The sequence below is a fragment of the Microcaecilia unicolor genome, chromosome 1 (genome assembly GCF_901765095.1).
Source record: "Microcaecilia unicolor chromosome 1, aMicUni1.1, whole genome shotgun sequence".
Lineage (NCBI taxonomy): Eukaryota > Metazoa > Chordata > Amphibia > Gymnophiona > Siphonopidae > Microcaecilia > Microcaecilia unicolor.
The window spans coordinates 134,648,193-134,675,862 of NC_044031.1; the positions used below are offsets into that span (position 1 = coordinate 134,648,193).

Consider the following 27,670-nt stretch of genomic DNA (forward strand, 5'->3'; position numbering starts at 1 on the left):
GGAGGGGGCTCAAATGTACTCCCCCCACCTTGGGCTCTGGACCCCCCTCCCGCCGAGGTCTGGCTACGGCCATGGTTAATGAATCAACAATTCGATACATCGCCTTGTAGCGCTATAGAAATGCTAAATAGTAGTAGTAGTAGTAATCTAGCTAAATGATGACGACGAAGAGGAAGATCGGACTCTTACAGTGGCAAAAATTGCAGAGTGGGTGTCAACGTTGGATACAATATTCAGCGAAATGGAGGAATATGATCACATGCTGTTATTGAGATCAACATGGGGGAAGCCACTGCTTGCCCTGGGATTGGTAGCATGGAATGGTGCTACTAATTGGGTTTTCTGCCATGTACTTGTGACTTAGATTGGCCACTGCTGGAAGCAGTATAGTGGGCTAGATGAACTATTGGTCTGATCCAGTATGTCAAAAACATTTAATGCTAAAGCGCAGTCTAAAATTTTAAGCGTCTTGCAAACTCTGCATTTTTCCCTTACACTGAGATGCTTAAGGACTTGAGGAGGAAAGCCAAACAGACCAGGCTTGCACAGTTCTTCCAGTCAGCGAGTCGCGAGAGCCAGGCTATAGAGCAGTGGCGTAGCTATGTGGGGCCTGAGAGGGCCTGGCCCCCGTAGATTTGGCCCTGGCCCCCTCCCGACGAGCCCCTTGAACCCCCCTCCCACCACCAACCCTCCCCCGCCGTCCGCCCCGCCGCTTCAAATACCTTGTTGTTTGCTGACCCCACCAGCCGAGAATCTAGTTCTTCGGCACCGGAGTGGCGCCTTCATTCAATGCAGTTCCTGGCGTGATCAGCTGTTTCTGACGCTGTATGTCACGTACGGCATCAGAAACAGCTGATCACGCCAGGAACTGCATTGAATGAAGGTGCTACTCCGGCGCCGAAGAACTAGATTCTCGGCTGGCGGGGCCAGCAAACAACAAGGTATTTGAAGCGGCGGGGCGGGTGGCGACGGCGGGGGAGGATTTGTGGCGGGAGGGGGGGTCAAGGGGATCGTTGGGGGGGGGGTTAATGTGGCGGCGGCAGGAGGGGGGGCTAAACAGTGCCCCTCCACCTAGGGCTGTGGCCCCCGCTCCCAGCGAGGTCTGGCTACACCTCTGCTATAGAGGTTGATCTGCCAGCTTCGCCATCTTCACTGTCTCTTTCTTTGCAGGAGGCGCAATCCTCTCCCTCTTATGCAGTTGTTGATGTATAATACTGTTTTCTGTGCATGTTTCTTTTAGTACTGTAGTTCTTACTTCTTTAATGTTACTATGCAGGAGGTGCAAACCTCTCCCTTTCCTGTAGTTGTTGATGTATCATATTGTTTTATTTTCCTGCACTATTTTCTGTGCATGTTTCTTTTAGTACTGTAACTGCTTTAATATTACGGCAAATAAATAATTTGTATTCAGTATACAGTATTTGGCTCAGTATGCAGTTTTTTGGTTTTTAATTGCTTGACAAAAAATGCAAGCTGGACCCTAACCCTGAATTTCCTATAGTAGCAGTGCTTCACTTTTCATGTATTTGCAAAACCAGAGATTGTCAGGAACCTAACCTTGTATTTCCCATAGGAACAATGCATCGCTTTTTGTGGTTTTGCAGTTCGCGCAGTTTTTTGGAACCATATCTGCGAGAATCCACTGTAGAAATTTTAAATCTCTGCCCTGAGGGGCCCTTTTACTAAGCTGCATAGGTGCTTATGCATGCCCAACGCGCACAGATTTGGAGTTACCACCCAGCTACTGCGTAGCCCTTGTGGTAATTTTATTTTTGACACGTGTCCGCTACACATGTCTGAAAAATAATTTTTATTTTCTGACGCACGTCGAGTGACATTGTACGCGCATAGGTCATTACTGCCCGGTTAATGCGTGAGACCTTATTGCAAAGTCAATGGCTGGCGGTAAGGTCTCACCCAAAATGGAGGCGCACCAATTTTGATTTTGCCGCACATCCACTTTCGGCAAAAAGTTTTAAAAATGCATTTTTTACGGGCAGGCTGAAAAATGGATCTGCGTGCGCCCAGAACCCGCGCCTACACTGCCGCAGGCCATTTTTCAGAGCACCTTAGTGAAAGAACCCTTCAGTCTCTTCTTTCCCCCAAATTTTATATTACTACATTCAGCCATTTGCAAGTTAAAAAAGGGAGAGACACCCTGAAACCGGAAACACAACACACAAAGATATTGATATGATCTCAGTAACCTCTCTTTGGATAAAACTAAGGTTTTAAAAAATCACATTATTGCTCTGGAAAGCCACAAGGTCATTATGTATAAGTATGCCAGCTGAAAGGGAATTACAAATACTCTGTGAAGATTGCTATGGAATTAAAATATCTTCATGTTAGTCATTTTCTTCTTTCTTCTAAATTATTTTTCTAGGGTGATAATTGTTTTTCTTTTCCACAGTCTAGCAAGTGCCTGCCATTTGGCTTTCACCATTTTCCTGTCAAAGCACAGCCTTCTTTTCAAGGGCATATTGAAATTCATTTTCCCACCCTTTTTGAGGAGCTTGCCCCTGGTGGGTTAGTGAATTCATGCACACACACACACACACTTCTCAGCCTGACATCTCACCCTCTTGCTCATATATTACATAAGCATATATCTCTAGAGTTTGCAGTGTTTTGAAATGTTGAGTGTTGACTTCCATGATGTGCTTGTGTGTTTCAGCTGAGTCATGATCACATGAACTGCTTCTCTTTTTCTCCCATTGTAGCAATTCAGGGTGTGAAGAGGTCATCCCAGTATAGTAGAAAAAAAAGTGATTCATGGATGGTTTCCTTTGGAAAGGAGGATCACTACCTGATGTAATACAGAGAATATAGTCACAGGGTTACAACCACAAGAATAAATGTATTAGGAATTGTCTGCACCATGTACCACTTATCACAACCCTCCCCCCCCCCCCCCCCCAAAAAAAAAAAAAGTTTTAACTTTTCTATCTCAAATAATTACAAATATATTTTAAAGTTATTGGCCCTGATGCTCACCTGAGCAACCACTGTGTAAAGTGCAACTAGAAAAGGTTCAGAGAAGGGTGGAAAACTTGAGAAAATGGATGGAACACCTCCCTTATGAAGAGCGGTCGAACAGGTTAGGGCTTTTCACCTTGGAGAAAATAGTCTGGGAGAGGATATGATAGTTTATAAAATTAGGAGTGAATGGCTGTTTTACAGATAACACAAAATCAAGAGGACACTCCATGAATCTAATGGCCTGCATATTGAAAGCAAATTGTTGAAAGATTTTTTATCACTCAACATGAAAATAAGCTGTGGAATCTGTTGCTGGAGAATGTAGTCAGTGAGCAACTTAGCAGGATTGAAAAGAGGATTTGAGAAGGTCCTGGCTGGAAAGTCCATAAAAAACATAGTTAACCAGGTAGACTTAGGAGAACTATTGTTCATCCCTGAAAATTAACTATGCAACCATAACAAGGGTGAAATTACTTTACAAATAGTCTCATATATATCAATATTCAAAACATGCAGGACTATTAGTATCATCAATCTACTTCATTACTTAATACAATATACACAGCATCTCATAAATGCCAGTTATTTGAATATTTATTATTTACCACAACATACACAACAAACATTCAAAACTGGGGGTCAGCATTGAAATCAGACAGTTTCACAAAACAATTGAACATGAGTAATGAATTATTCTTATCTTTCAAAGTGTAGACCTCTTGACTCTGTCCACAAAAAAGGTCAACAACACAATGATCATTCAATCTGTTCATTCAATGTTCAGTTGAAACTCCAATCGTGAATTTTATTAGCCACAGTATCAATCCTTAATCACTTTAACTGATTAGAAAACCAATATCCAGAAGTTGAAGGTGTTGAAATTTTTCCACGATATTAATACTTAATCACTCTAACTACTTAGAGAGATTCGGATATCCCAAAGTTGACATGTGTAACGTTGAAATCCTTCGTCTACGTCATCAATTATATATGGCAAAAGAAACCAAATCTTCATTCAGTGAACCTCCAACTAAAACATGTCCACTTGTACCACTTTCATTCAAAAATCAAACAGGTCTCTACACAGGCCGTGTTTCTTATTACTTCGTCAGGAGACCTTACAAAAACAATACAAAGAATGTTTTAAACTTACATACACACACTTCTATATTTTAATTATGATAGTTATTTTGAATACTACCTTAGCAGCCACATTAGAGCACTGGGCACACCCTGGTCTATCGCAGCTTCCAACTTGATGACATCACGGTAGGCTTGAATGATTCCTCCTTATACACGCCACTATTTTATACTGACATCAGCAATGGCCAATCTCTTTATTGAGACCGTATGGTTGCACAGTTCCCCAATTAAATATCAATCGCTGTTGTCAACGAATTAGTTCACGATCAACATTTCCCTCACCTCCTTGCATACTTATTAAAACCACAAACTTGAGATCATCTACTGAATGTCGCAACTGTAACCAGTGACTAACTAAAGGGGTTTCAACCTTATACAGTCTAATATTACTCAAATGTTGAGCAATCCGCATTTTAACCCTACGCGTTATTTCTCCTATGTACCAAAGTTGGCACGAACAACATATAGCATATACCACATTCTGCGTGTTACAGTTGGTCATAGATCTTAAATAATAATATTTATTAATGGAATTAACCCAAATATGGTCTGTGCACAGTACATTCTAGTACACACATGCATCATACTTTGTGTGACCAGATAATTCTGGACAATCTATCTGTGCATGCAATCTTTTTCGGGAAAGAATTTCCTCCATATTCTTATCTCTAATACAGGAGAAACGAGGTCGATCATTTAACCCTTGATGTAGTGACAAAAGTGACCAATGCTTGAGTATGATATCTTGTATATTTTATTTATTTTATTGCATTTGTATCCCACATTTTCCCACCTCTTTGCAGGCTCAATGTGGCTTACAATACATCATGAATGGTTGAAGTGTGTAGAGAATTGACATATGGTATTACAGAAGGATCTTGGGTTACATGATAATGATAAAACATGATAGTAACATAACAAATAAACATTGTAAGACATGATAGTTGTATAGCAAGTAAACATTGTAAGACAGTTCTGGTTACACGTGGGAGGAGTTCACATGTGTTGATCTTTGTGGAATGTCTTGTTAAAGAGATGGGTCTTCAATAATTTCCGGAAGTTAGTTAGTTCATATATCGTTTTTAAGTTGCGCGGAATTGCATTCCAGAAATGTGTGCTCAGGTAGGAAAAGGTTGACGCGTGCATTAGTTTGTATTTTAGACCTTTACAGTTGGGGAAGTGAAGATTAAGGAATGTGCGAGATGATTATTTAGCACTCCTGGGTGGTAAGTCTATCAGGTCTGTCATGTAGGCTGGGGCATCACCATGAATGATTTTGTGAACTAGGGTACATATTTTGAACGTGATGCGTTCTTTGAGTGGGAGCCAATGTAGCTTTTCTCATAGAGGTTTAGCACGTTCATATTTTGATTTTCCGAATATGAGTCTAGTTGCAGTGTTCTGGGCTGTCTGAAGTTTTTTGATTATTTGCTCTTTGCAGCCAGCGTAGAGTGCATTACAATAGTCTAGATGACTGAGTACCATTGATTGTACCAGGTTACGGAAGACGGTTCTTGGGAAGAATGGTCTTACTCTTTTTAATTTCCACATTGAGTGGAACATTTTTTTGGTTGTGTTTTTCACATGACTCTCAAGTGTTAGGTGTCGGTCAATGGTATCTCCGAGGATTTTTAGGGTGTCCGAGATTGGTAGGTTCAGTTTAGGTGTGTTGATGGTGGTGAATTTGTTCGTGTTATGTTGAGAGGTGAGTATTAGGCATTGGGTTTTTTCTGCATTAAGTTTCAGCTGGAACGCATCTGCCCACGTATGCATGATATGTAGACTCTGGTTGATGTCATTGGAGATTTCCTTTAAATCTTGTTTAAATGGGATGTAGATCGTTACGTCGTATGTGTATGGGTTGAGGTTTTGATTTGATAGTAGTTTAGCCAAGGGTATCATCATTAAGTTGAATAAAGTCGGTGAGAGGGGAGATCCCTGTGGAACTCCGCATTCAGGTGTCCATGTGGCTGATGTAGTCAAATTAGATGTCACTTGGTATGAGCGTGTGGTTAGGAACCCCTTGAACCAGTTGAGAACGTTGCCTCCAATTCCGAAGTACTCGAGGATATGTAGTAGAATTCCATGATCGACCATGTCAAAGGCGCTAGACATGTCAAATTGTAGAAGTAGTATGTTCTTGCCGGTTGCAATCATTTGTTTGAATTTAGTCATAAGAGTAACTAGTACTGTTTCAGTACTGTGGTTAGACCTAATTTCCTGATTGGGAGTCTTGTAGTATTGAGAACTTGTTTAAGTAGTTTGTGAGTTGTTTAGTTACCATCCATTCCGTAAGTTTGGTTATTAAAGTGCAGTGACTTCCCAAATTAATAGTAACATAGTAAATGACGGCAGATAAAGGCCTCATGGTCCATCCAGTCTGCCAACATTTTTTTTTTGTTACATTTGTACCCCGCGCTTTCCCACTCATGGCAGGCTCAATGCGGCAGGCAATGGAGGGTTAAGTGACTTGCCCAGAGTCACAAGGAGCTGCCTGTGCCGGGAATCAAACTCAGTTCCTCAGTTCCCCAGGACCAAAGTCCACCACCCTAACCACTAGGCCACTCCTCCAACAATATTATTAACATTTTACTTGCTAAGTTCCACTTTATTTATTTATTTATTTATTGCATTTGTATCCCACATTTTCCAACCTAGTGGAAGGTTCAATATGTCTTACATTTAACTTAAGAGAAAGAACCAGGCACACCCATTAAAAGGGGGCCGACCACAACCGGGCTGAAGGCCAGCGAAGACAGAAGTGTGGGGGAGGGTACAGGGAGGGCCAGCTAGAGAGCAGAGGTAGTAGTGAGAGGGAAACAAGGGGTAGCAAGGGGAGGGGGCAGGAAAGAAGGGGAGGAGCAAGGGAGGAGGAGAGAGGAATTTGAACTGCACAGGAAGTCCTTTTGAATTTGTAGGCAGGAGAAGAGCAACCCTAGGCAGCAGCTCCTGAAATTTTTACAGGCACATGTTTTGTGTCTGCCCTGGGCAGAGCTTGGGCAGAGTACAGCCAAAGAAGCTCTTACAGCAGAGCACGATATTCCAGCGAATTGAGAACAATTTTTACGGTATGTGGACATTTAAAACTTTGTGTGGCTGCAAGGCATTTTAGCTTTCTTCTGCCGACCCCCGTTTAGCTTTTCCAGGATGGCCGGCCATCTGGTGTTAGCTGCCTATCTCACGGGATTACGTGCACTAGGCTAGAGTCCCACATACACTGCCCATAGCGCATGGCAGATGGGTTTGCCACAGCGCGGTTGCTGTTTTTGGCCGGCCACGCACTGCTCACAATCCGCAGTGCATAGCACGGCACTGAGGCACGACTCGGAAGACCTTGTGCACAGCACTGAACCGAGGCACAAACGATCTCAGGGAGACGAAAACACCTTTAATGGTACGTCATTTTTGCTCTTCTCCTGCCTCAGCGGCACACCGCACGTTAAGATGCGGTGATGGCCGGCCAATAATACTTGGCCGACAGTTACGCGCTATACAGCAACGGACCTTCGAGCCCCATTGTGGCCGGCCACGCCGTGTTATCTAATTCGGAAAATTAATGCGTTATAAGCTGTCCATGCCAATATGGCGATGGACCTTAAAACCCGTTATGACCGTTGATTGTTCTACAGGCACACGTGTCTAGGCCCATTTCGGTTGATCTGGCAGACCTAGTGCATAGCACGGCACTGAGGCATGACTCGGAAGACCTTGTGCACTGCACTGAACCGAAACGCAAACAATCTCAGGGAGACGAAAACACCTTTAACGGTACATCATTTTTGCTCTTCTCCTGCCTCAGCGGCACACCGCATGTTAAGATGCGGTGATGGCCGGCCAATAATACTTGGCCGACAGTTACGCGCCATACGGCAACGGACCTTTGAGCCCCGTTGTGGCTGGCCACACCGTGTTATCAAATTCGATAAATTAATGCGGTATAAGCCGTCCATGCCATTATGGCGATGGACCTTAAGCCCCGTTATGGCCGGCCACATCGGATTTTCGATGTAATGCGGCAAAAATGAGTGCGGTATAAGTCGCCCATGCTGTATAAGCCGCCCAGGCCACGCAGAGCTATACAAGCCTCATTGTGGTCGGCCACGCCATGTTATCTAATTCGGTAAAATTTAGTGCAGTATAAGTCGCCCTTGTTGTATAAGCCGCCCATGTCACGCAGCACTATGGCCATTCCATGTTTTCTACTCTGTCGACTACGCTTCATCCTAAACGTTACTTACCGGTGCCATGTCTGTATGATTGGCCTGCCATGCGAATTTTGAGATGCGGGTTTTTGCAGAAACATCCACATTGCGATCCTCGCTAGTCAGGTTCTTCTCTTGCGGGCCACTTAGGGGGAGTCCCAAATTGGCAGGACATGCACTTCGCTACACGTTGAAATTGCCCGCCCATACAGTCGGCCATTAACCTAAAGAGGCACATATGGCAGTGGTAAATTTCGATAAGGCGGCCATTTGCATGAGTGCCGATTGTAAAAACGGCGGCCACTTTCAATACACCGCCCATTTCGACTAGCAGTAAAACTTGGAAAAGGCGGCCAGTTTTATGGCGCTAAAATTCACTAGAACGGACATTCCAAATACAAATTTAACTGCAGCGGCCACCTTGGATATCGCACGCATGTGTCTTTGACACACTGCATAGGCCGTAACAATTGATATCATATCGTTGGTGCCAGCATAGCGGGACACAGTACTTAGGGGCATCGGACAAACATATCGGTTACAGTATGCTACTCTCAGCTGCCGTTAGGACCAGGTCCACGGGGGGAAGGGTTGGTACAACAGTGTTAGTCCTAGAGGGCCATGTCCTCTTAGCGGCCATTTTGACTAGAGCAGCCACGTGGACTAAAGCAGCTAATTTGAAAACGGTGGCCATTTTGATATAAGGACCACCGGTCTTACTGATTTATCTGCTGGGTTTACAGGGGCCCGGCCATTTTAATTTTAGCAGCCCATTTTGCATACGGCGGCCGTTTTGACTACCAGGCCAAATTTGAATGTAACGGCCATCGCCCGTGGGGCTTTAGGCCAGCCATTTAAGGAAGGGCGCACTGCGCAGACAGCACGCAGCCGGATATGTAGCTGTGAGCAAGGAGGGTACAGTTTACACAGGCGCCATAGGATGCACGCAGCGATTGGGGAAGCCGGCGTCACCACAATCAGTTATTATGAGGTCATTTTGCTATAAATTGTCTATTCTTTTAGTCTCTCCATTGCAGTAATATCATTGTAGTGTGCGAAGGAGACATATGCACCAGCAAAGCCAGCTAAGCGGCCCAACAAAACTCCGCCAGCTAAGACGCGGAGTACTGCGGCCCCAGACCTTAGAAGTCACAGTGGACCTACACCACAAGCACAGACGGTGCGGGGGCCTTGCAAGGGAGGTAGCAGCACCGCAGACTCCACCTCCATAGTTGCGGGGCTACCGCCAATACTGGCAAGGGGTAAGTCTAATGACAGCACCACACTCCTTCCAGCGCAGACGCATGACATAACTAGATATGCAGTACGGGATGATGAGAATGGGTAACGGAGCCCAATATGGCAGGACAGAATGCGGTTGTGGCACCAGTCGGTGCAAGGGGAACCAGTCAGGTTATGGGAGTACTTAATCACAGGAGTGATGCATTAGGTACCGTTCTCACAATACAGGTGGATCGATATCTTCTCCCTCCTTGTGTGGGAGTTGCATGAGGAGGGTACCGTAGGCAGGGATAGCGTAACAGATAAGAAGCCCAAAATATTCGGGTCCTTCATGGACAGGTCGTAGGCTGTTCACATACTCAGGACACTCAGCTGTTCACATACTCAGGACACTCACTATAGTGAAGGAAACGGAAAGGGGCCCGGACTTGGTGTGGGATATGGAATATAATTTTAAAAGCGCATGAGATATTTAGGGGACGGGCATGGCTTAACTAAGATATTAAATTTACAAGAAAGCAGTGCAGACAATCCATTCATATCGGGTCAGCACCAGTGGTAGTCCGTTCAGGCAATGCCGTCAGGACAAAGGCAGGACGGAGGCAGCGGACATTGCACCTAGCACCCGTCACGCCCGCGCGGGCAGGCATGCTGCAGGGCAAGGCAGGCTTCCCAGAGACAGGGAACAGCAATCTAGTAACAAGGGACAGGGTACTGAGGGAGCTAGCGCTCCCCCCATCAAGCTTAAGAGACAGGAGACAGCAACCTATTAACTCAGGACAGGGTCCGGAAGCCATCAAGCTTCAAGGTTAGTTCGTTACCCTGACAGAATGGGTGCATCACCACAGGTTTCCAATCAGGTTGCATGATTCCATATTAGAGGCCAACACCACAGTGACAACACTACCCCAACAATGCATCCTCGATTCACATGCATACCCCAATAATGCATCCTCGACTCACAGGCATCGACAGATAGCTGCAGGCAAGATTACCAAAGAACTATTGCTAGGCTGCATAGCGGGGCTGTTTGAGGACCCGCCCTTCAAGGCAACAACAGTGTGTGCGCTAGGCATAATACCAAGGAAGAAGCTGGGGAAAGATAGGCCCAGTCGTAACTTGTCCCGCCACATAGGAACATCAGTAAATGACTACATTGATCATAGCAACTGTACAGTACAATATGCATCGGTAGACAACGCCATTCAAATAATTCGGCAGCAAGGCAACTAGGCACATTGGATAAGGTGGACGGAGATTCAGCTTTTCGCCCCTTGCCTTTACACCCACAGCCCTTTCCCTTGTTAGGTGTCAGGTTCCAGGAGAGGTTTTATTGCGATAAATGTGTGGCCACATCTAGTGCGCATACTTCAAACAGCTTAGCATGTTTGTGCAAGGGGTAGTGGAGCAATTAGCCCCCGCTAGGTCTCTGGTCCTCTATCTGGAGGACTTCCTGTTCAAAGGCCGGGAATCACAAGAGTGGACGGACGTGTTACAGGTCTTTATCCACTTGGCACAGAAATTGGACATCCCATTAGCCGTCGAAAAAACAGTAGGCCCAAGGCGAATCCTTACGTTGTAGGTATTGAATTGGAACTAGATGTTCCAGACTGCCAGCTGACAAAATTGATAAGCTTGCCAGAGCGGCGAATACGAGGTGGCACTGTAAAAAAGCAAGGCTGAAGCAGGTACAGGAACTCCTGGGTCCAGTAGGCTTTGCAATAAGGGTGATTCCCAATAGCTTTAGCAACATCGGGACCAAACAAAGCGCATTTTCTTCTCAGACGTACACAGGACATCAAGCGAGATTTAGCAGGTTCTTGGCCCATGGGATTTCATTCTGGCACGATTCACCCACTCTCACGGAAGCCCTGCATTTTCTTTACAGATGAGGCAGATTTACTTCCCGGGAGCGTGGTGCGCAGCAAGCTCGGGTTCCAGCAGGGACCACGTAGGATATCATGTTTCCTGGGGGGACCTGGCATATCTAACAAGTCAATTGTAATTCCCTCAGACAATATGGCAGTAGTTGTCCGCCATGCACTTCCCACAAGTTATGTGCGCAGACAGATAGTTCCGCAGTGATTACAGCTAAACATATACCAGGCAGGGAGAATGGTTATAGTGGATGCTCTTTCTTGTTTTTAGAGCGTAGACCCGGAAATGGGACCTGATGCTGCGATAGTTAACAGACACCTCGCGGACAAGATACACAACCGCACATATAGTCAACACTTAGAAGAGAAGGGTGGTACTGATATATTCCCGGCCCCCGGCATGTATGAAGGGAATTAGCAGAAACCAGGTCTCAATCATGTTCGCAGCCATCAGTTTTCTCGCCAAAGCGGTGGCTGTCCAAAATCCATCTAGGTCATTTGTTGTCACGAGTCTGATGAGAGGATGGGGCAGGCCGGGAGTACCCTACCCAGGTAAAAGAAAACCTAGTACCGGCAGGGAAATGGGCCGTCTCTTCGCATCATTAGAGGAGATAAGTGACACTGAGTTTGAGGGCCGTCGAGTCAAATGCGCATTCTCATTAGCTTTGCCTGGTGCTCTGCGAGTCAGTGAGTTGGTGGCTACGTACAAGCATGCCCACCAGGGCATGTCCCTCTTAATACGTGACGTGGCCATTACAGCCGCGGCAACTGACCTACTTATTCGCAAATCAAAAATGGATCAGAACGGACATGCCCTGTCCTGAACCTTCAAGCCGACTTAAAACAAAAACCAGCCTGCTGATTCATACACTATGTACAGTACCCACTCATTTAGGATTGGGGCAGCTACGGCAGTGGCAGCGCTAGGAGTGTCCATAGAGGCCATCAAAAGACTGGGCCGATGGCGACCTAATGTATACAAGCGCTACATCAGACCCGTCTAGTGTATACAAGCGGTACATTGGACCCATTAAGGCATCCACAGCAAGGTGATAATGGTTGCTTGCACTGTGCTAACATGTCGCTTCCCATTATATTCTATTACAGGTATCCATATCCAGAATGAGCTGCAGCAGATTTGGATATGCGGTCACTCATCACTCGTATGTACATTGGGCACAGGGAAAGGCGGTGGGTGCATAGAAGGGCAGCAGTGAGACCGAACAGTGAGAGCCTGGGTTGCCAGGGCGATAGAGGAGCCAGGGTGATAGAGTAGCCATAACAGGGTACAGGTAAGGGAGGGATGCTTCAGGCATTCATGTGTACATTAAAAGCCATACGATCCCACATGACTTGCGAATAGATACAAGCCATAGTGTTAGGGCATGACCGCAGCCAGGAGGGGTGGGGGACCACGGCAAACGAGGTGTCGTTGCCGTGGCCTGTGGCATTAGACTACAATGTTTACGCACAGCCAGCAATGGGTACACAGCAGCTTGACACATAACAGTTACAAGTTTGGGGTAACTACTGCTGCAGAAAGAGTTGTGTGGAAAGTTATCAAGTTGATGCAAATGGTAGGCTTGCATGTGAGCAGCCTTGTTATAAGGAAACAACGTGTATACAGCTTGTCTCCTGGCTTCGACAGCCGGGAGGCCTAGAACGTCATTTTGTAAATGTGGTAGGTGCCTCCTTCAACGGGAAACAACGTGTATACAGCTTGTCTCCTGGCTTCGGCGGCCGGGAGGCCTAGAACGTCATTTTGTAAATGTGGTAGGTGCCTCTTTCAACGGGAGACACCAAGTGACGTCGGGTGCTTGGAAAACAGCACAGGGGGCCACAGGGGCTTGGTACGGCTTAGCCTGTGGCCCAGAATATGCAACTCCGTGTAGAAGCTGTGTACCCGGGTAGAAATGCATGCTGGCATAATGATTATTAGAAGATGTAATGTAATTTGTTTAAGTTGTAACAATTTTGATGTTCCTGGCTGCGGCCAAAATAAATCCAATTCTATCGAAGATACGGCTTGTAGTGTGGTATTGAAGGGGGCGGGGGTTGATACGTCTGAGTGTGTGCCGAATGCCCGAGTTGAACAGGTTACATATTAAAAGCCATGTGGTGCGACAGTATTAGGTTTGGAACAATTCAAGTTAAGATCAGTCTTTAAGATGTCTTCCCCTCCCCTACTGAGATATACAGGACCTGCACTCATAGCACATGATATGAATGTGGTATAAAATCTGCATATTTGATCCTGATCCATCCTTGCCATTTTCAGTACACTCCTCTCATAAGGTCCATCAAGCCCAGCATCCTGTTTCTAACAGTGACCAACGCAGGTGACAAATACCTGGCAAGATCCCCAAAAAGTACAAAATAATTTATTCTGCTTATCCCAGAAATAAGCAGTGAATTTTCCCTCTCCCCTTGTCTACTTCCTCCTCTTCCAGCTTACCAAAGCATGTGGTCAACAGTAGTGGCAACAGTAGCAGCAGTCAGCACAGGGTCATCCTGTGTGTCAGTGTATATTCTTTGATTACAATGCTCTGTGTGGATTTCCAGTCTAAGAGGAAGCCCATACAGAGGAAGGGGCAGGGCTTGCGAATGTTCACGGATTTACAGATTACATGCTGACTGCCTCTACTGGGCATCACAGTGGAGCTCCAGAAGGTGGAAGGCAGCCACTTTCTCTGACCCCGTCCACAGTTTGGGGAGCCACTGTGGTTGTGGCTTACCACTATTGCTCTGGCAGTATCTTGTTGTCAGAGCATCAATAGATACCAGGAGCACACAAGCTTAGAATCCTCCTGGTGGGATCTATAATTACTCTGTCAGCAACACCTGACAAATTGTTGCTGGATCCCAGGTAAACCTCTACCATCTCCACTTTCTCTTTGAAGTTTATTGCAGGTTTGGTTGGGGGAGAGGGGTGTCAGAGACTGGATGAGAGTGAGTTGCAGAAGGTGGCCTGAAGTCACTTGTTTTTTTTTTTAGATATCATGAAGGGGAGGGGGAAGGAGATCTGGAGACAATACCTTGGGAGAATTTTTTTCACAAGTCTGATTGGGGAGGAAGGAAATAGCACTTCTCTTTAGTTAGCCCTAAGACAAGAAGGTGTGCTGGAGGCTATCAGCTTTCTCATTCCCCATGTAAACTTTTTTATGTTTGCAGCAGTATGGGCACTCTTGTGGAGGAACCTGCACATCAGATTTAGGACTGTCTTTTATGAAAATCATTGCATAAGAGGCTTGAATGCTGTAAACCAGGGCTTCCCAAATCTATCCAGCCAGTAAGGTTTTCAGGATATCTGCAAGCCATAAACCCTGTGATCATTTCTGTACATTAGAGATCTAGCATGTTCAAATTGATCTTGTGCTTATTTATTGTAGGAAACCCTGCTGTAGGGCCCTACAATGCTTTTTACATTGCATTAATGCATTATGAAACAGTTTTCAAATGTTATGTTTGGGGTTTTTTTTACCCATATTAGGACCAAGTTCAATAAATGATGCTGAAAAAGCACTAAGCACATATAGAGGCATATTTTCAAAGCATTTAGCCTTCCAAAGTTCCATAGAAACCTATGGAACTTTGGAAGGCTAAGTGCTTTGAAAATATGCCTCATAGTAACATAGTAGATGACGGCAGAAAAAGACCTGCACGGTCCATCCAGTCTGCCCAACAAGATAAACTCACATGTGCTACTTTTTGTGTATACCTTACCTTGATTTGTACCTGTCCTTTTCAGGGCACAGACCATATAAGTCTGCCCAGCACTATCCCCGCCTCCCAACCACCAGTCCCGCCTCCCACCACCGGCTCTGGCACAGACCGTATAAGTCTGCCCAGCACCATCCCCGCCACCGCTCTGCCACCCAATCTCGGCTAAGCTCCTTAGGATCCATTCCTTCTGAACAGGATTCCTTTATGTTTATCCCCCACATGTTTGAATTCACTAAGCACTATTCTATAAATGGTGCTCAAAGTTAGGCTACGTTTATAGCACTGTTCCTTCTGAGCTATATCCAATGCTTGTTAATAATCTGTTTTCTTTTATTATGTATGTTGATTTGTGATCCTCCTGGTTGAAGGCGGACTAGAAATTTTTAAAATAAGTAAAATAAAATATGCTGAGCAGGAGTCCTCCACCTATAATATTGCCAGTAGCGGGAGCTGTTTCTCTATCGCATTTTCAATAGTGAGAGACTGGCAAGCTCTGCAGGACTCCAGGGAGCCTGCCCGTCCCTAGTGATGGAAGACACAATATTGAAGCACTGCCCCCCACTGGCAGCAATGCAGTTGAAGGACTCCCGTCCAGCATAGAGGGAATAGTGGTTTATAGAATAGCCCTTAGCGCCGGGATTTACGACTAAACTGTAGCTGCGAGAATTTACACCACCTGAACACTGGTCTAAATTCTCATGCGTAAATTAAGCGTGGATCCCCCTTATTCTGCAACAGCGCGCATAGATTGCAGGAATGCCCCTGATCCGTCCATGAAGCTCCCATGGCTTCGCCCCCTTTCTGGGATCCTGATGCGTAAATAAGCACACATAAATTAATTCCAGTTAGCACCAATAATTGATTATTCGGGCCCAGCTATTGGTGCTAATTTGCTCATTCAATTAAATTGTGCATTCAAATTGGGCACGTGCCCAAATTTGAGTACACAATTCTGAGCATCATATATAGAATTCAGGGATAATGCCTATTTGACATGCAGAAAAACACTGTTATAAATCTGCAGTCTTATACACATTTAAAAAATACATGCACAGAAAATACTAGCACTTGCGTTACATGATTGGTGCCAATGATAGCAAGTTACGTGCCTAAATGCTAGACGCTATTCTATAACCATCATTTGTATATCACTTAGGGGCCCTTCTACCAAGCTGCGGGAAAAATTGACCTTAGCGCACTCTTCTGTGGATTTTCCCACACGCTAAGGCCAGTTTCCACACAGCTGGAAAATGACCAAGTTTCTTTTTTCCCAATTAATTGCCGTAGGCTAATGTTGCCATTAACTCATGGCCATTAACAGAAATTAGTGCATGAGCCCTAGGTAAGGGCTCACGTGCTAGTCCTGTGCTAATCAGCACAGATTGGGAATTTACCACAGGACACCTCGGTGCATCCCATGTTAAGCTCTTTTAAGCAAATTTACACATGTAAAATTGCACACTGTCCTGTCATGCGCACACAACTAAATTGACTAACGAATCAATTAGCACAAATAATTGGATGCTAAGAATCAATTGTTGGTATTGGCAACAATTTGGATTTCTATGCGCATCTTGCTAAACACCATTCTATAAAGATTCACACGCATATCTTATAGTACGCAACTCAAAAGGCCAGGGGAAGGGCACAGGCAGGTCAGTGGCATTCTCTAAAGATGCATGCAGTATTACTGAATACCAGGGAACCATTCCTAACTTACACTCCAGGATTTACAGCAGGTTTCAGTTGGTGTTAATCCTCACACCCAAAGTTTCGTGTGAAAATCAGCTGTAAGTGCTCTTCTATAAACAGCATGTATCAATATGCATGTTGCATGGCGCACGTAGGCATGTCATAAGTGGGGGCCTAACTTTAGCAGCTTTGAGCTAGTATTCTATAATGGCTTAATGTGCCCAGTAGCCGCTAAGGAGGAGATTCTGTATATGGCGCCTAAAAAAAATCAGCGTTGAAATCAGTGCCGACTATAGTATTCTATAATTGGCATCTAGATTTAGGTGCCGATTATAGAATGCGCTTAGTTGATATTTCAGCGTCTAAATCTGCGCGCATCCAATCATATTAACTAAAACGTGGCGTATATCCCAGCACATAGATTTAGGTACACTGGGCCATATTCTATAAGTAGGTGCCTAAATTTCAGAATGCCCATGAAATGCCCATTTCCCCACCCACAACCATTCCCCTTTTTGCCTGCACGCATTAGAAGTTCGGCACACATCGTTAAAGAATATGCTTAGCAAGTTGTGTGCCTAAATTCTACTCTGTGCCATTTAGAGGGGCATAATCGAAAGGGACACCCAAGTTTTGCTGAGGATGTCCTTGCAAAACGTCCCGATGGAGCGGCGGGGAAACCCGTATTATCAAAACAAGATGGACGTCCACCTTTCGTTTCAATAATACAGTCAAGGGACGCCCAAATCTTGAAATTTAGGTCGTCCTTAGAGATGGTCGTCCCTAGACTTGGTCGTTTCTGATTTTCGGCGATAATGGAAATGCAAGCCCTTTGGTCGTGGGAGGAGCCAGCATTTGTAGTGCACTGGTCCCCCTGACATGCCAGGACACCAACCGGGCACCCTAGGTGGCCCTGCAGTGGACTTCATGAATTGCTCCCTTACCTTGTGTGCTGAACCCCTCAAACCCCACCTAAAACCCACTACCCACAACTGTACACCACTACCATAGCCCTTACGGGTGAAGGGGGCACCTAGAAGTGGGTACAGTGGGTTTTGGAGGGCTCACATTTACCACCACAAGTGTAAGAGGTATGGGGTGATGGGCCTGGGTCCGCCTACTTGAAGTGCACTGCACCCACTAAAACTGCTCCAGGGACCTGCATACTGCTGTGATGGACCCGAGTATGACATTTGAGGCTGGCACAAAATATTTTTAAAGATTTTTTTTGAGGGTGGGAGGTGGTTAGTGACCACTGGGGGATTAAGGGGAGGTCATCCCCGATTCTCTCAGGTGGTCATCTGGTCAGTTTGGGCACCTTTTTGTGCCTTGGTCATAAGGAAAACAGGACCAGATAAAGTCGTCCAAGTGCTCGTCAGGGACACCCTTTTTTTTCCATTATGGGTCGAGGACGTCCATGTGTTAGGCATACCCAAGTCCCGCCTTCAGTACGCCTCCGACACGCCCCCATGAACTTTGGCTGTCCCTGCGACGGAAAGCAGTTGTGGACGTCCAAAATTGGCTTTTGATTATACCGATTTGGACAACCCTGTGAGAAGGACGCCCATCTTCCGATTTGTGTCGAAAGATGGGCGTCCTTCTCTTTCGAAAATGAGCCCATTAGTGTTCATTATTGCTTGTTAAGTGCTGATATAGAAACCGTGCCGATTTTGGCACCTAAATCAAAGCACACTATATAGAATCCGGTGGTAAGCGCACTCCATTGTGACGCCTAACTCTTGGCATCAATGTATAGAATTACCCCCAAAGTGTGCATCTGCTTTAATGGGATCTGTATTTAGGCTTAGGAAGTTTGTTACTGAATGTGCCTACTGTTTTAATTCTGTTAGTTGTAAACTGTTGTGATTGACTTTTACTCAAATTCATAATATAGGCATTTTAATAAATTAAATTAAATATTGTATAAAATCATATAGATGCTCATATTGTCTTCATCAATATGATTAAAATAGCCACCTTTGTGTACTTCTCACATAGGTATCCTATTATAAAATTTCCTCCTTAAAAATCATGCCAAGTCATTTGAAGCAACATGTTCCAAATGACAGTTCAGTACTTAATTATAAACACCAAACTTGTGGTTAGGTTTATCTCTTCTTAATGACAAAGCTACAAATTTAATGGAATCCTTGTTGGTAAGGAATGTAAAATAATTGCTTACAAGTCAAAGACTGTTTATTGCAATTTGTTATAATGGCTTTGCTTGAAAGATGTCACTCTTCTGAACTCCTTTTTTCTTTTATTTCATGTGAAAGCTTTCATGTCTCAGTTGGTTTGCTTTCATATTTTCAAAGCACTTAGCCTTCCAAAGTTCCATAGAAACCTATAGAACTTTGGAAGGCTAAATGCTTTGAAAATATGCCTATTTATGTTTCTTGAATAGTATACTTTGATATTATTGGAAGGACAGCTTTAAAACATCCAAGGAGCAGCAACAAGATTTGTTTTTAAAGAGAAAACTGTAAGAGTGGGATAATTTATAACTGTGCTTTTTATATTTTAATTAAGAAACCACAGTGCCTTCTGTTAACATTCATTATAGACTATCTTTATGGCAGATTGACAAGACATGAGTGTTTCATCTAAAATCTATTTTTAAATCTTGTGTTTTAGAAACAAATGAATATATCCCATAAAAAATGTTCCTTTCTTCTTAAACAAAACAACTAGATATGAAAGGATGTTTTGTTCTTCTTAATTATCCTATCCCACAATCCTCCCCACTTTAATGGAGAATGGTGTAAATTGAATCATGACAAGACTAAATATAGCAACATAGTAGATGATGGTAGATAAAGACCTATACAGTCCATCCAGCCTGTCCAACAAGATAAACTCATAGCCTATGGTATTAATAAGAAAATAAATTTTTCCTTTCATCACAATAGCACCATGACTAAGATTTTTTCTTTCATTATTCATTGATATTTAAATTCAATGCGAAGAAATGCAAAGTGATGCACTTAGGGAGTAGAAATCCATGGGAGACATATGTGTTAGGCACTGAGAGTCTGATATGTACGGACGGGGAGAGGGATCTTGGGGTGATAGTATCTGAGATCTGAAGGTGACGAAACAGTGTGACAAGGCGGTGGCCATAGCTAGAAGGTTGCTAGGCTGTATAGAGAGAGGTGTGACCAGAAAAAAAGAGGTTTTAATGCCCCGTATAAGTCCTTGGTGAGGCCCCACCTGGAATATTGTGTTCAGTTTTAGAGGCCGTATCTTGCTAAGGATGTAAAAAGAATTGAAGTGGTGCAAAGAAAAGCTACAAGAATGGTATGAGATTTGCGTTACAAGACGTACGAGGAGAGACTTGCTGACCTGAACATCTAAACCCTGGAGGAAAGGAGAAACAGGGGTGATATGATACAGACGTTCAAATATTTGAAAGGTATTAATCCGCAAACGAACCTTTTCCATAGATGGGAAGGCGATAGAACTAGAGGACATGAAATGAGATTGAAGGGGGGCAGACTCAAGAAAAATGTCAGGAAGTATTTTTTCACGGAGAGAGTGGTGGATACTTGGAATGCCCTGCCGCGGGAAGTGGTGGAAATTAAAACGGTAACGGAATTCAAAATGCGTGGGATAAACATAAAGGAATCCTGTTCAGAAGGAATGGATCCTCAGAAGCTTAGCCGAGATTGGGTAGCAGAGCCGGTGTTGGGAGGCGGGGCTAGTGCTGGGCAAACTGCTACCGTCTGTGCCCTGAAAATGGCAGATACAAATCAAGGTCAGGTATACACAAAAAGTAGCACATATGAGTTTATCTTGTTGGGCAGACTGGATGGATCATGCAGGTCTTTTTCTGCCGTCATCTATTATGTTACTATCCTGCTTATTTTCGAAGGAGATCGCCGGCCATCTTCCAACACAAATCAGGAGATGGCTAGCCATCTCCTGAACCCGGCCAAATCTGTATAATCGAAAGCCGATTTGGCCGGCGCCAACTGCTTTCCTTCGCAGGACCCGCCAAACTTCAAGGGGGCGTTTCCGCAGGGTACAGAAGGCGGGATGGGGGTGTGGTTACGAGAAGGCCGGCTTCGCCCAATAATGGAAAAAACAAAGCTGGCTCTGACGAGCATTTTGCCAGCTTCACTTGGTCCCTTTTTTTTCAGGACCAAGCTTCATAAAGGTGCCCCAATTGACCAGATGACCACTGGAGGGAATCGGGGATCACCTCCCCTTACTCCCCCAGTGGTCACCAACCCCCTCTCATCCAAAAAAAAAAAAAATTAAAAAAATATTTTTTTGCCAGCCTCTATGCCAGCCTGAAATGTCATACCCAGCTCCCTGACAGCAGTATGCAGGACCCTGGAGCAGTTTTTTGTGGGTGCAGTGCACTTCAGGCAGGTGGCCCCAGGCCCATCCCCCCCTAACTGTTACACTTGTGGTGGTAAATGGGAGCCCTGCAACCCCCCCCCCCAAAACCCACTGTACCCACATCTAGGTGCCCCCCTTCACCCCTTACGGCTATGGTAGTAGTGTAGAGTTGTGGAGAGTGGGTTTTGGGGGGGGATTTGGGGGGCTCAGCACCCAAGGTAAGGGAGCTATGCACCTGGGAGCAATTTTTGAAGTCCACTACAGTGCCCCCTAGGGTGCCCGGTTGGTGTCCTGGCATGTCAGGGGGACCAGTGCACTACAAATGCTGGCTCCTCCCTTGGATTTGGCCGGGTTTGAGATCGCCGGCATTAGTTTCCATTATCACCGGAAACCAATGCTGGCCATCTCTAAAGCCGGCCCAAATGCTGAGATTTGGCCAGTTCCAACCGTATTATGGAAACGAAAGATAGCTGGCTATCTTATTTCGATAATACGGTTTGGGTGCTGCTTTATGGCGCCGTTCGATTATGCCCCTCCGCATTACAATTAAATTTACTCATTGTTTTTACTTGACAATTCAGAAACATGTACATAATTATTGTTTCCCTTATTCACAAGAAGTGCATTAATGTTAAATCCTGGTATGTGGAATATATGTTGTAGAAAAAAATTCTTTGACTGATACTTTTGTAGAATGAAGAAAGGCCTTCAGAAAATGGAAGAAAGAACCGACTGAAAATAATAAGAAACAGTATAAGAAATGGCAAGTCAAATGCAAAGTGCTGATAAGGAAGACCAAGAGGGACTTTGAAAAAAAATTGCGTTGGAGGCAAAAACACATAGTAAAAACTTTTTTAGGTATATTAAAAGCAAGAAGCCGACAAAAGAATCAGTTGGACTACCAGATGGCCGAGGGGTAAAAGGGGTACTCTGAGAAGACAAAGCCTTAGTGGAGAGATTAAATTAATTCTTTGCTTTAGTCTTCACCGAGGAAGATTTGGGAGAGATACCAGTGCCAGAAATGGTATTCAAAGCTGATAAGTCAGAGAAACTGAATGAAATCTCAATAAACCTGGAAGATGTAATGGGCAATTTGACAAACTGAAGAGTAGCAAATCACCTGGACTGGATGGTATTCATCCCAGAGTATTGATAGAATTGAAAAATTAACTTGCAGAACTTTTATTAGTAATATATAATTTAGCTTTAAAATCAAGCATGGTACCAGAAGATTGGAGGGTGGCCAATGTAACTCGGATTTTTAAAAAGAGTTCCAGAGGTGATCCGGAAAATTATAGACTGATGAGCCTGATGTTGGTGCCAGGCAAAATGGTAGAGACTATTATAAAGAACAAAATTACAGAGCATATTCAGAAGCATGGATTAATGAGACAAAGCCAACATGGAAAGGAAATCTTGCCTCACTAATCTACTACATTACTTTGAAGGGGTAAACCAACATGTGAATAAAGGTGAACCAGTTGATATTGTGTATCTGGATTTTCAAAAGGCATTTGACAAAGTACCTCATGAAAGACTCCAGAGGAAATTGAAGAGTCATGGGATAGGAGGTAGTGTTCTATTGTGGATTAAATACTGGTTAAAAGATAGAAAACAGAGAGTAGGGTTAAATGGTCAGTATTCTCAATGGAGAAGGGTGGATAGTGGGGTTCTCCAGGGGTCTGTGCTAGGACTGCTGCTTTTCAACATATTTATAAATGATCTAGAGATGGGAGTAATTAGTGAGGTAATTAAATTTGCTGACGATACAAAGTTATTTAAAGTTGTTAAATCATAAGAGGATTGTGAACAATTACAAAAGGAACTTATGAGACTGGGAGACTGAGCATCCAAATGACAGATGACGTTTAATGTGAGCAAGTGCAAAGTGATGCATGTGGGAAAGAGGAACCTGAACTATAGTTACGTGATGCAAGGTTCCACATTATGAGACACCGACAGGGAAAGGGATATAGGTGCTATCGCTGATGATACATTGAAACCCTCTGCTCAGTATGCGGTGGCGGCTAAGAAGCAAATAGAATGTTAGGTATTATTAGGAATGGAAAACAAAAATTAGGACATTATAATGCCTTTGTATCGCTCAGTGATGCAACCGTACCTTGAATACTGTGTGCAATTCTGGTCTCTGCATCTCAAAAAAGATATAGTGGAACTAGAAAAGGTACAGAGAAGAGCAACGAAAATGATAAATGGGATGGGACGACTTCCCTTTGAGGAAAGGATAAAGCAGCTAGGGCTCTTCAGCTTGGAGAAAAGATGGCTGAGAGGTGATATGACTGAGGTATATAAAATAATGAGTGGACTGGAACGGGTAGACATGAATCACTTGTTTACTGTTTCCAAAAATACTAGGACTGGGGGCATGCAATGAAGCTACAAAGTAGTAGATTTAAAACAAATTTGAGAAAATATTTCTTCACTCAACATGTAATTAAACTCTGGAATTCGTTGCCAGATAATGTGGTAAAAGCAGTTAGCTTAGCGGGGTTTTAAAAAGGTTTGGATAGCGTCGTAAAAGAAAAGTCCATAAGCCATTATTAAGATGGACTTGGGGAGAATCCACTGCTTTATTTCTAGGATAAGCAACATAAAATGTATTGTACTGTTTTGGGATCTTGCCAGGTAGTTGTAGCCTTGTTTGCTAGGGTGGTTACTCCGATGTTAAATAAATCTTGCCGACTGGACCCTGACGCAGTTTTTATGAAACGCTGGCCACCGTTGGCCCAGGGGCAAGTTTACAACATTGTTTGACCCCATTGAAGTAGCGTTCAAGTTAAGTGGTTTTTTGTATGCTATATTACGCACATTTTTAAACACTTTCAATACTGTATTTATGCACTTCATTAGGTGTATTGGAAGGTTTTTTGCCTATGATGAGGTCAAGTTTATATTGATACACTTCGCTCTTTACAACTGTCAAAGGTTAGAGCTACTTTGAGGCTTTTTTCCTTCCTTTTCATATATGCACTTCTTTATGGGCTTATAAATTTCTCCTGTGGATTATTTTTGTGTTGCTGTAGCGTTGGCCACTGTTGAAAACAGGATGCTGGGCACGATGGACCTTCAGTCTGTCCCAATATGATAGCACTTATGTACTTGTGTGTTTTTTACTGTGTGATATTGGCCATTTTGGCGTTTGTCTTGGATTTTGCTTTAGAATTTCTGTAGTGTTTGTTGTTATATTTTCGGGGGGAGGGGGGTATTGACAGTTAATAGGTTTTCTTTTTTAGGGGGTTATGTTGTGGGTAGATATTATTCTTACTTCCAATGTATGGTTGTTGTGCTATTGTGTGTTCACTTCTGTACAAAAGTTATAAAAATAAAGTTAAAAAACTATACTAAGCATTCTGTTTAGTTCTCTAAACACTCTATTTAATTCTCCACCATTATAGATTAAAAATGTTAAATTCTTGCTCAAAATTCCTCCATTAAGAGGGCTGGCTTCTTCCCCCAAGGCATGAAATGTCCCTACCGCCACCACCGCAGCAGTCTCCCTGGTCAGGTTCCACCTTCCCCATTTCTCTTTTAGCTTGTCTCCTCCCCTCCCCTTCCTTCTACTATCCTGGTAAGTTCAGCCCCCAGGTGAATACCTCCCATTTTCTCCCTCTCCCTACCCTTTTGTGTTCACCTATTCTCTGCCCTCTAGTTCTTCTCTCTTCCCACCCCTGAGCCTTCTCTGTGTTTTCTATTCTCTGTCTCCAGCCCCATGACATATACCTCGTCCCCTTTCTCCAGCTTTCCTCATGGCATACCCCAACCTCTCCACCATTTTCAGCCCCCCCCCCTTCCGTCATTGCAGACACCTACCTCTTTTACTTTTCTCCAGCCTTCTGTGGCACACACCACACCATCCACTTTTCTTCTGTCACTCTCCCCCTCCCCAATGACAGCTCTTGAAGAGCTGCACAGCTGCATATTGGGCCTCTTCCTTTGCTGTCCTGGTTCCTACTATTCTTTTGAGCCACGTGGGACTCCATACATAGCCATGCAGCTTAAAGGAACAGTTGGGACCAAGGTGACAGAGGAGGAGGAAGCAGCCAATATGCAGCCCTGCATCTCCTTCTCTTGATCTTGGCAGCAAATGAAGCTGAGTTGTGCCACACCACCAAGCTGTTGGAGCTGTCTGCACAGAATTCTGCGTGGGAAATGTGGAATTCTCCCCAGGAGTAATAGATTAAGCTGATTGGACTGTCGTTTCACTTACTGCTTCTTTTATAGTGAAGGACTACAACTTTTCATCTCCAGTTACATACAACTATTCCTGTCTCATGTATCATTCAAAATGCTTTTCAATGGTGTATTACATTCTCTCTTTCTCTAAGCCAAACTTCATATGCAGGGTGCATTCCAACCTGCCCCATCAATTTCTCTAAGTTTTGTTACTTCTACCCAGACTTCTTGTTCTGTAAATGAACTGGGATCCACCTGCTTTCTGTTTATGTTCCATTGTTAAGTACATCAGTTTTTTTTATCGTCCTATTCACTGATCCTTGGACAGCCTTATCCTTTTATCCCAGTTCTGTATTTTCACTTTTCACTAAAGGGGACCATACAAGCATTCACCTTGGAACTTCGGACAGAATTCTATAGATCTGCAAATTCTGCTGCACAGTTTATTACTGTATAATGTGACACAACTATGGGTCTCTGTCAGGGATGGCACTAACTGTTATTATCAACAATTGAAGTTGATAATACAGGAAGAAAAAAATAATCTTTCACTTCCCAAATATCTCCTGGTGACTCTGTAGCCAGTTGGGTTTCCTGGATAGCTGCAATGAATATGCATGAGTTAAACGTGCATACATTGAAAACAAAGAGGGGCATTTTCGATATGACGTCCAAATGGCAAAATAAAACTTTATCAGAAAACGTTTAAGTGCCTAATGGAAGAAAAACATTTTCCGATATTCAAAAATACACTAAAAAATGTTTTAAAATAGGACACACGGAAAATTTCCTAGCTGTCCAGAAATAAACATTTCTGTCAATTGAAAATACACCACGCAAAACATGCAACGGCGGTATTGATCCTCACGTCCCAAAAAAATGTCCATGTGAACAGCAGGACGTTCTCTCCACATGCAAAACGTACATATGTACCTCTTCACTTGGAGGAACGTTCCTTAGAGTGCCCAGCTATGTCTCTGCGAAGGGAACCACATTTCTCTGTAGAGGAGACAGAGCTACTGGTCCTCTTGTGCCTCAGGCACAGGAGGCAGATACTCAAGCACCACCACCACCTCCAACCCCACAATGGGGTTGGAGGTGATGAGGGCATGGAGATCTATATGGAGCAGGCCAGAAAGATGAGTGTGAAGCAGTGTCCCTCAGGATCACAGCACCACTCATGTGCAAGCTATACATAGGCAGGGCCACATAAACTGAGGTCCCATTGTTGTTGCAATACATGTTATTGCTTTTTCATAAGAAAGAAAATAAAACCATTGCTGAAATCAGAGTGTACAGAATATCCTATGACAACTAATTATGAGGGCCCCCCTCCTCTTACCATGCAATGCTAAAATGAGGGGCGGCACATATCTGGACCCCCCCCCCCCCAACCTTCCCCCTTGCTTCCTGGCCCAAACCTACATTCTGATGGGAACGTTGGCAGCAGCTCACTAAAGTACATTAAGCCGCTTAAGCACACCCACTGCCCCATCCCCACCTCCTACCAACAGTGTAAATGCTCCACAGAAAGGCCACCATGCCACCCTCTGTCCTCATGGCTATCTCAGCTCACACAGCACCTGTGCTTGTATAATGCATACCCACCCTCTCAGCCCTCCCTCCGATCTGCCTGTTGCCATCAGTTACAGGTTATGTGAGAAGCATTGCACAGCATGTTGTCAAAAATAAGAATGTATGTGATGCCAACAAGGCCCATCACTTGAACCCTGTCTACACCAACTTCTGTTTTGCAGATGCTGTGGAATTCACCAGACTCTTGAGTCGCTCTGGCGCCAGTACTAGCACATCCGGCACATGTGAGAGTGTGGGAGGGGCCTAATCACAATTACCTGGCCCCAGGTAGAGAGCGGGCAATGAGGGAAGGTAAAAAGATGACAGAAAGTAGAAATTTAGCACTCTGGAATGGGTGGATCACCAACCTCCCTCTTACAGATCCAAATTCTTAGTCCACGATAACACTGAAAGAATAGGACACAAGGCTCAGATATTATAAGAAAAATAGAAACGCTGGTTTATTAGAAAAATTGGCAGCAGTAAGCTTCTTATCTTGCAGCAGTAAAACAGTGTCAGTCAGAGACAGTGCACTTATGCAGAACTACCCAAAATGATGGTAATGCACTGAGTTTTAAGTACCTGACAAGGTGGAGTAAAGATAACACACACTTGCACCTCCTGAGTTATTAGGACACCCAGCCTAGGCACTATAAAACAAAAAAGGAAAGTGCAAACCCAGTAATGGAAAAGGCT

General features: G+C 44.2%; 1 protein-coding gene across 2 annotated transcripts in view; it reads left to right on the top strand.

The window, feature by feature from the left end:
• The window catches only part of LOC115468677 (probable acyl-CoA dehydrogenase 6), a 228,532-nt gene that overhangs the window by 123,894 nt on the left and 76,968 nt on the right, over positions 1–27,670 (top strand). The gene's annotated exons all lie outside the window — the stretch shown is intronic.